This window comes from Mirounga angustirostris, unplaced genomic scaffold (assembly GCF_029215605.1).
Source record: "Mirounga angustirostris isolate CCGP_5_RB_7025 unplaced genomic scaffold, mMirAng1.0.hap1 SCAF_2, whole genome shotgun sequence".
In the NCBI taxonomy this organism is placed as follows: Eukaryota; Metazoa; Chordata; class Mammalia; order Carnivora; family Phocidae; genus Mirounga; species Mirounga angustirostris.
Window position 1 is genome coordinate 93755872 of NW_026991710.1, and position 9995 is coordinate 93765866.

The window sequence follows — 9995 nt, forward strand, 5'->3', positions numbered from 1 at the left end:
TGTTTTATTGTGCTGGATAATAATGTGACTCCATTAAAATTAATTAACATCCTGTCAGTGTACATGCCTTTTTCCACTAGGAAATATAACAAGACAAATTTTTGAGCTGCAAATACATTTTCTTATTTAATAGCCAGTAACAGCTGTAATTACTTCTGAGAACCACAATTCAAGCAAACATGTGATTATAATTAAGCATACAAATATATTCATAATGATACTTAAGAATCTGGTAATAGTAAATAAAGTTCTTTTTTTTTTAGAGGGAGAGAGAGAGGGAAAGGGGAGTGAGGGGCAGAGGAAGAGGGAAAGAGAATTTTTTTAAAAATTTATTTATTTGAGAGAGAGAGAGAGCATGAGTGGGGGTGAGGGGCAGCGGGAGAAGGAGAAGCAGTCTCCCCATTGAGCATGGAGCCTGATGTGGGGCTAGATCCTAGAACCCTGAGATCATGACCTGAGCCGAAGGCAGATGCTTAATGGACTGAGCCACCCAGGCACCTCAAGAGAGAATCTTAAGCAGGCTCCACACCCAGCACAGAGCTGGACAAGGGGGGGCCATCTCACAACCCTGAGATCATGACCTGAGTCCAATCAAGTCCACAGATTGGACCCTTAACTGACTGAGCCACGCAGGTACCCCATAAATAAAGTTCTCTATTGTTGAAATATGATCACTACCTTTGTAGGTAAAATACAGATTTTCAATCAGTAGTCTTTTTCACTCTTAGATTAGGGTGGAACATACTAGGAACAGTGCATCCTAATATGAACTGTTGCTCAAAGACTTATTTTAATGATAGGTGCACAGAACTAAGAGGACTTAATGTTGAATTTCAACAAGTAGGTTTGTTTAGTTTTTAAACAGATGAGACTTATTGAAAGACGAAGAGGGGTGCCTGTTCTTGGCTCAGCGGGTTAAGCGCCTGCCTTCAGCTCAGGTCATGATCTCAGGATCCAGGGATCGAGCCCCAGGTTGGGCTCCCTGCTCAGTGGGGAGTCTGCTTCTCCCTCTCCCTCCCTCTGCTTACGCTCTCTCTCTCAAATAAATAAATAAAATCTTAAAAAAAAAAAAAGATGAAGAAGAAAAGGTAAGCATGAGAAAGAAAAGAGCCAAAGAGGAGTGGGGGATAGACAAATAGAGGAAGTGCTGGAGTAGAGTGAAGAGGGTCAGAGAAATAGAAAAATAGTCATGAAAACATGAGAACAAAAGGGGGGGATTCAAGGGGAATTCATATTTTCTCAGTAGAGTATCATATAACCAGAGAGCCATATATGCATATAGGCATGGTTCTTTATTTCAAGTTTATACTTATTAGTACTTTTGATTAGAATTGAGTTTCAACTGAGATTATTAAACATGAATCAGTTGTGAATGAAATGCATATACAGATATATTTGCACTTAACCGTTCAATATGATTATTCACATTGCCCTAGTTTTATGATTTAATTTTAAAGGATTTGGATTTGAATAATTAAAAATAACAAAAGTAGTTACAGGGTGCCTGGGTGACTCAGATGGTTAAGTGTCTGCCTTCGGCTCAGGTCATGATCCCAGGGTCCTGGGATCGAGTCCCACATCGGGCTCCCTGCTCCTTGGGAGCCTGCTTCTCCCTCTGCCTCTCTCTCTCTCTCTCTGTCTCTCATGAATAAATAAATAAAATCTTTAAAACAAACAAACAAACAAACAAAAGTAGTTACAGCTTCAGTCAGTTGAAAGAAACCTGTTAGCATGATACCTGGTGGCAGTCATCTATAATGTAATGGGGGTGATATTTATTTAGGCCCCACTGATTTCTGCACGGTTAACATGGTAAAAAATGATTAAAATATTAGGTGACTCTATTTGGCCTTTTTTTGTTCTGTGTTCAATGTTAATTGTGTACCATAGTGTTCAAGATACTCTGCTAGGTACCTATTAGTTTTATCACCGGGTTTGGGTAAATAAATATCTGGGAGTGAGATACTGCTGTGTCTTAGGGTAGGTACACAGTAGACATGCCTACTTTATACACCTATTATATATATGTATGTATACACACACACACACACACAGAGTAGCCATAAATAGTAGACTCTACATATAAAAGGAACTCTGGTAGTGGTGGGGTTGGTGTGAAGTATAACAAAAATAAAGTACACAAACCAAAAATGAGTAGCTTAATAAATTTGTAAAAAGTGAACTTACTCCCATAAGCAGCACCAAGATAAAGAATTAACAGAACCCCAAAGCTTGTCCCCCTTCTCCCACACTCTTCCCTCTATGAAATAACATTCCACAATATGGATATGATATTGTGATATAATAAGAAAAATGTTTGGCCTTCCTCCAAGCTTCTGAACAAAGCTCCTCAAACCCTTGTATTTTCCAAAGTGATAAGAGCCATAGGAACATCTTTTGTTATAATATTTGGTTCTTGTTCCTGGCTTCTGAAATAGTTCCAGAACCATAAGGTGAAAAGAGTATCATTTCTTGTTCATTATAGGTCCCTTTCAACCACACCTGAATTTATGTTAATGAGGTAGCTTTTGGAAAGCCCCTAGGGATTAGGGCTGGTTGCCACGGGACCCAACATTATTTGTGGAACTTTCAGCCCCACCTCCTGACCTCTGGGGAGAAATGAGGGGTTGAAAGTTTAGTTAATCACTAATGGTCAATGATTTAATCCACCATGTTTATGTAATAAGGCTTATATTAAAAAAAAACCCTAACCTAAGGGATTCAGAGAGCTTCTGAGATGCTGAACACATGAAGGTGTTTGAAGATAGGGCACACCTGCAGAGCTTGCAAGCTTTGTGCCTTTCCCCACACTTTGTCCTACGTAGTATCTTTTCTGTCTGGCTGTTTCTGAATTGTTTCCTTTTATAGTAAACCAGTAATCTAGTAAGTAAACAGTTTTTCTGAGCTCTGTGAGCTATTCTAATAAATTACCGAACCTTAAGAGGGAGTCTTGGGAGTCCCTGGTTTATTGTTTGCCACCAGTCAGAAGTATGGGAGGCCTAGACTTCTGATTGGAGTCAGAAGCGGAGGAAGGGCAGTCTTGTAGGACTGATCCCTTAACCTGTGGGATCTGTGCTAACTCCAGGCAGTCTGTGTCGGAATTGAGTTAAATTGTAGGGTATCTAGTTGGTACCCACCAAGAATTGGGGTATTGCTTAGTGTGGAAAATCTCACATATGTGGCGTCAGAAGTGTTGGTGAGAGTAGAAGTGTTTTCTTTTTGTGAGCATACCATAATTTATTCATTCTACTCTTGATGGATATTTGGGTGTTTTTAGTGTTGACCTGCTATGAATCATGCTATATCCTTTTGTATGACTTTTGATGTCTATATATATATATATATAGACATTTCTCTTGGGTATATACCCAGGAGTGAGATTTCTGGATCATAGGGATATATATGTTCAACTTTCATTGATGGACCGAAATTTCTAACACAGTTGCACCAATTTACAATCCCATGAACACTCTCACCCAGTTGTTCAAGATACTTGCCAACACTTGGTTTTGTCTTTTTCATTTTAGCTTTTCTGGTGGGTGTGTAATGGTATAGCATTATGACTTTAATTTGCATTTTCCTAATGCCTAATGATTTTGAGCACATTTTCAAATATTTATTGGCCATTTGGGTGTGTCATCTTTTGTGAGGGACCTTTATTTATTTTTTCTTATTGATTTGTAAGAGTTCCTTATATAACCTGGAAACAGATCTTTTGTTAAGTTGTAGTTGTTACAAATAATCCTCCCAATCTATGGCTTATATTTAATAGCTTTATTGAATAATTTACATACCACACAATTTGCCCATTGTAAGTGTGATGTAAGCAGGTCAGGTCCAAGGACACAGAGGGGGTCCCACAGGACCAGCCCAGAGGGTCCTTGGCTTCTTGCAGTATAGAAAGCAAATGGGAGCCAAGAGGAAGTGAGAGCAGAGTTTACTGAAGATATAGAGAGTGCAGATACAGACCGAGCATCCAGGAGATTTGGAAAGGAAAGAGAGAGACTGTCATCTTTGCTTGGTTTTTGGGAGGTTTTACTGAGGATAGTGGTTTGGTGTACGTGTCCTCCCAAGCATCCAGGAACTAGTCAAAACAAGAACAAGTGCTCAGGTGCCCTCCATAAGTCACCTAATATGCCCTGAAGCCAAGAGTCTTGGCATCAAGGTGTCTGGAGTCAGTGGTCTTAAAAAATGACCTCGCCCAGTTTCTCCTTAAATGTTATCTATCATGCTGGAAGACTCCAAAGAAATCAGTAACTCCTTGACCTTGATGAGGAGGACATACATTAAGGCATGGGTAAAGCAGAGGTGCAGGTCCTTGCAAGAATAGAGGCAGCAAAAAAGCAGTCCTTCATGGGGTCCCTTCAGTTTCCTATCTCAAGTGTACAGTTCAGTAATTTTTAGTACATTGTGCAGTTGTGAAATCATCCCTGCAATTCAGCTTTTTTATTAACATTTTTTAAATTTAATTTTCAAAAATTACAATAGACATTTATTTAAAGTAGTACATTTACAGCCCAAATAGTTCTCAATTGTACACTTCAGATTTACCCAACTTCTTAAAAATATTTGAGGACAGCTGCAACCACAGATTTCAACTGCATGATTATTTCTTTGCCCATTTTTCTCTCTCTTCTGTTTCCCAAATAACTTCTTTCAAGTAGGGTTCAAGTAGAATTGATCCTCCTCATATTTTGTCCACTGCTCATTAGGCATGATCTGCTGCCTCGTGGTCAGATCCAGTGCTCTCTCAGTGTGAAACACCCTGTGGTTATACAGGTTCTCAGGAAGCTTATGGCCTCTTTCACATCATCATTCTCATATACTGTATCATCTCAATAAACTAACTCCAGTTTATTGGACCCTGTGGCATCGTGATACCATTTCCGAATACCCTCCAGCCACTGGCTGGATGCTGCAATAGCAGGCCTGCTTGCCGTTTTGATCCTGAGACCCCACATTTCAGTTTTAAAATACTTCCCTTACCCCAGAAGATTCCCTCCTACCTATTCCCTCTCAATCTCGCTCCAACATTCAGCCACAGGCAACCACTGATCTGTGTCAAGAAGTGGCTATCTTCATGGTTCTACACAGTTAGGCCTTTCTGAGAAAACATTATTGGCACTTGGGTTAAAGGACAAGCCTTGGAAGTTAAAGGGTATTGGATAGACCTTGAACCATCTGCTCTCATCCGAAGGGTAATAAAACTTACCTCTTCCAGAGCCAAATGCTTTGCATTCTGTGGTGCAGACTTAATTCATTTACATTCCAAAGGATTGTGAAAGCCTGCAGAGCAGAGGTTTCTCTTTTTTTCTCAGAAGGGGAGGAGGGGAGAGGTATCCTGTTTCTATATAAAACCCCAATTCCTAATCTCAGGGTTCTTCTCCTGTGGTACAACTCCTGGACACGGAGTCCTAATCATGTGGCTGTTATGAGGTCACCTCTGGGAAATTGGTGATGTCATCATGAGTAAATAATAACAATGACTCTGATCTCTACCCCAGCAAGGTCAGGGTTTCTTTCAGGATAACTATGAAGAAATATAAATAGTAAAAATGTATCAATTTTGCTGACAAGGATGGGATCCTGTTTGAAACCTGGTTTGTTGGAAGAGTCATAGGAGAACCTCATAGGCTGACTAACAGGATTTGAGAGATGTCAACAGAAGCTAGTGGCTACCATTTTGAAAGGACGGGGAGACGTTTGTTGGCTGAGGAGCGGGAGGTAGGATTGGAACAAGCAGCCCAAATGGTGCTTTTGGTTTTTGTTCTTTGTTCCAGGCAAGGGAAGAAAAGGTCCAGGAATTCCCCAAATTGGGCTGTGGGTAGGTAGAGAAGATGTCTCAGTTGCTTTCTCCTCCAGGCTAGATGAGAAAGAGCAGGAATTCCTAAAGGTGGGCTTTGGGTAGGCCCCAAACAGTAGAAATTACTTTGTTTATTGCTTTCTCCTGTAGACAGGAGGAGAAAGCATTAATTAGTTACCAAAACTGTAGTAAGGCTTTGGGCACTGCAGCTGCTAAGCTGCTCAAACCTGAAGGGAGATAGATCTCACTTGTTCCTATGGAAACACTTTGCTTCTCCCCTCCCCCACTCCCCTTCTACCGTGATCTCTACTGCTAAAGGTTTAAGTGTGGGGCTCAGGACTTCCCATCACCAGGGGGGATGAGGGTAGCTCTACACACTCATCTCTTTATGCTGGGGAACTTTAGGAGGGGAGGAATTAAGATGTCAATAATTTGCTAGACACAGGTGTCTCTGTGCCTAGTTCTGTGGCAGGAGGTGGTGTGGGACTCAGGGATGGATAATGAAGGTACTAAAAATGAAAAATGTGGAGCCACAGAGGACAGAAAGAAACAGCGCAACCATAGCCCGGATGCTAGGGAAGTACACAGGCATGGAGCCAAAGAAAGAAGGGAAAAACCTTTCCACTTATCCACTTACCTAGTCTGATGGTCACTGCAGCCACTTCTCCCCGCTGGAAAGTAATAGCTTATCTTGGCAGCAGTTACTGTAATCTTTGAAAGGCTAAGTTAACTCTTAGGGCTTTGAGCAAAACCTGAAGAAAAGAAAGACAAGTATAATAAAAAGACTGTATATTTCATTTCTACATGTATGTGGGCACCTTCACTGGAAAATGAAGACCCAAAGAAGTAGCTAGAGTTGAATGCTACGTAGTAGGTTGGACAAAGGGTGGTAAATTGTAAGAACGTGACAAAACAAAGGGGTTTGGGCTAGGGCAGTTAATTGTGGAAACGTGACTAGAGAGATGAGGATCAGTTTAACAAGTTTGTACAGATTTCTCTCAGCCTTCAGTCCCCTTCTCTGGTGACGAGAATGTCTTCCTTCCTCCTGGTACAGGGAGGGCACTTTTTAAAAAAAATTTTTTTATTGTTATGTTAATCATCATACATCATTAGTTTTTGATGTAGTGTTCCATGATTCATTGTTTGTGCATAACACCCAGTTCTCCATGCAGAACGTGCCCTCTTTAATACCCATCACCAGGCTAACCCATCCTCCCACCCCCCTCCCCTCTAGAACCCTCAGTTTGTTTTTCAGAGTCCATCGTCTCTCATGGTTCGTCTCCCCCTCTGATTCCCCCCCTTCATTTATCCCTTCCTACTATCTTTTTATTTTTCTTAACATATATTGCATTATTTGTTTCAGAGGTACAGATCTGTGATTCAACAGTTTTGCACAATTCACAGTGCTCACCATAGCACATACCCTCCCCAGTGTCTTTATCACCCAGCCACCCCATCCCTCCCACCCCACTCCCCACTCCAGCAACAGGGAGGGCACTTTTCACGGGAGTTTTATCTCCTGCCTTCCAGAAGACAAAGGAAGGTCAGAGGTCCCTTCTTGCATGTGCCATTTTTAACTTCCCTTTAACTCACTCAAAGTAACCAATATGCCAGGACAGCATATTTTGGGGTGATAGACCCTGAACCCCTGCATTTTGTTGCTGAATTAAGTGTGACTGCATATGGGGCGCCTGGGTGGCTCAGTTGGTTAAGCGACTGCTTTCAGCTCAGGTCATGATCCTGGAGTCCCAGGATCGAGTCCCGCATCGGGCTCCCTGCTCGGCAGGGAGTCTGCTTCTCCCTCTGACCCGCTTCCCTCTCGTGCTCTCTCTCATTCTCTCTCTCAAATAAATAAATAAAATCTTAAAAAAAAAAAAAAAGTGTGACTGCATAGTAGAAAGTAATGTGGATGCTACATGCTTGTAATTCCCTACCTCCCAGGTAGGGAGGGGATTGATACTCCAATCACAAAAAGCTACAAATAGAGAAATGTTAGTGGGACATGTATTAGAATGCATCTCCATGACTGATGAATTATGCTATAATTTTTTTGCTGAAAAAGAGCCTCTGGAAGTTCTAGTGATGGTGAGGTGAGAAAATACAGTTTCAGCTGCTACCTCAAATCAAGGTTTTGTGTCTGTTAACTTTAGTTATAAAAATTTTTTTTCTCATAGTTGTTTAGGATTTAGAAGTTCAGTTGAAAGTATCCACCAGTCATTCACAGCTCTCAAGGTTGAAGGAACATTAATTGTTTATTGTTTCCAGAGAGATTAATATGTCCTCTTGAAAATTGTTTTCGGATTTTTATTCTGAAAGACAAATTTCACTTTTCTTTGATTCATAAGATGTTCCTCACTTAAAATTTTCAGCTAGAGAATTTCTGCAAAGAGTGACTATGTAGACATTTCTCATGAGCCTATGTTATTTTCTTGCTCCTTTGCGGTTGTTGGGATTAATTTTACACAAAATTGCATAAACCAATTGACCAAGAATATAAGATCGTAGAAAATTTTTATTTATTTATTTATTTATTTATTTATTTATTTATTTTAAGATCGTAGAAAAATTTGAGAGAAAGGAAACTTCAAGTCATAGATATGAAATGGAAGGTTAGGTAATGTGTTTGTCTGCCCAACTCACAAGGACATTTTGTTGTCCTGGGTTTAATAATGTCATAGCTAGCCTATAAATCAACAGACTTCATGGAGATGCTACAACCCAGCTTAAGAAAAACCTATCTTCAAAAAATTAAAGTTAAAAAAAATAATAATAATAAATAAAAAAAAAAAAAGAAAGAAAAACCTATCTTCAAAGAAGAATTCCTGCTCTGCCAAATTGGAGAAGTTTATAATAGAACACCCAAGGATAGGAGCTATAGTCCATGTGTCTTCATAATTCTATGAAGACATAGAGGTTTATTTGCTATTTATGTTTTTTTTTCCTTTCACCACTTGCTACAAAAAAAATATTCACAATTTAAGCCCCCACCTCTCCTTTCTGGAAACTCTCATTTTAGCTAATGTATTATGTGATATTCAAAGTAGTGTTAGAATAATAGTGTTCTGCCCTGTTAGGTAATAAAGATTATATAGATAAAATTGGCTCTCAATTTTGTGTGACTTTTGCTTGGCTTTTGCTATAACACTCTGTTTTTATAACTATACATTATTAGAGTTACTTTTTTATAGTGCTAGAAATGTCTGCATTTCACATTATTGCTATTATTATGAGGAAAGTATTAGGGATGATTAGTTCTATTCTCAACAGTGAAATCCCTATATAAGAAATGGAAAGCAAACAACAAAAAAAAGAAAAACGGAAACTCAAGCAAATATAGCTGAACATATGGACATACGTGATTATTTTATTTATTCATTCAAGAAATATATATTGAATGCTGACTATGAGCCAGGTATTGCTTTATATACTGATGATACAGATGTAAACAGACATAAACCACTTTTTTTTTTTAAGATTTTATTTATTTATTTATTTGAGAGTGAGTGAGAGAGCACAAGCTGGTGGGGAGGCAGAGGGAGAGAGAGAAAAGCAGGCTCCCCGCTGAGCTGGGAGCCCAACGCAGGGCTTGATGCCAGGACCCTGAGATCATGACCTGAGCTGAAGGCAGGCACTCAACCGACGGTGCCACCCAGGCGCCCCAGACATAAACCACTTTTAAGAAGCTTATACTCTAGAGGGAAGAGTCAGAGAATAAAGAAAATATGTAAGTAAAATATGAACTATATTAAAGGGTGAGAAGTGCTACGGAGAGAGATCAATTAGGGAAGAAGTGTGGGGGAGATGAGGATGTCTATTTGATTTGTGTATGTTTCCCAGGAGAATGTACGCGACCTGAAGGCAGGAACTCTGATGATACTTGTCACCAGACCCTAGCAGATACCATTACATGTGGCACTTCACAAATGTTGAATAAATGGGTGGATAAACTTGGCGTTGAATGAATCCTCCCCTTTTCCTTTTCATATTACTTTATATAGTACTTATATACAGCGGTCCCAAGACCTCCAGGAGATGCCTGAAACTGCAGATAATGTCTAACCCTATATAGAGAACTATATTTTTTCCTATACCTACATACCTATGATAAAGCTTAATTTATAAATTAAGCACAGTAAGAGATTAACAGCAATAACTAATAAAAAATAACAATTATAACAACATGCTGGAATAA

General features: G+C 39.7%; 1 pseudogene; it reads right to left on the minus strand.

Annotated features, from left to right (window-relative positions):
* Positions 1 to 3484: 3484 nt before the first annotated feature.
* LOC135363634 (cytochrome b-c1 complex subunit 7-like) lies at positions 3485 to 5986 on the minus strand (annotated as a pseudogene).
* Positions 5987 to 9995: the final 4009 nt, after the last annotated feature.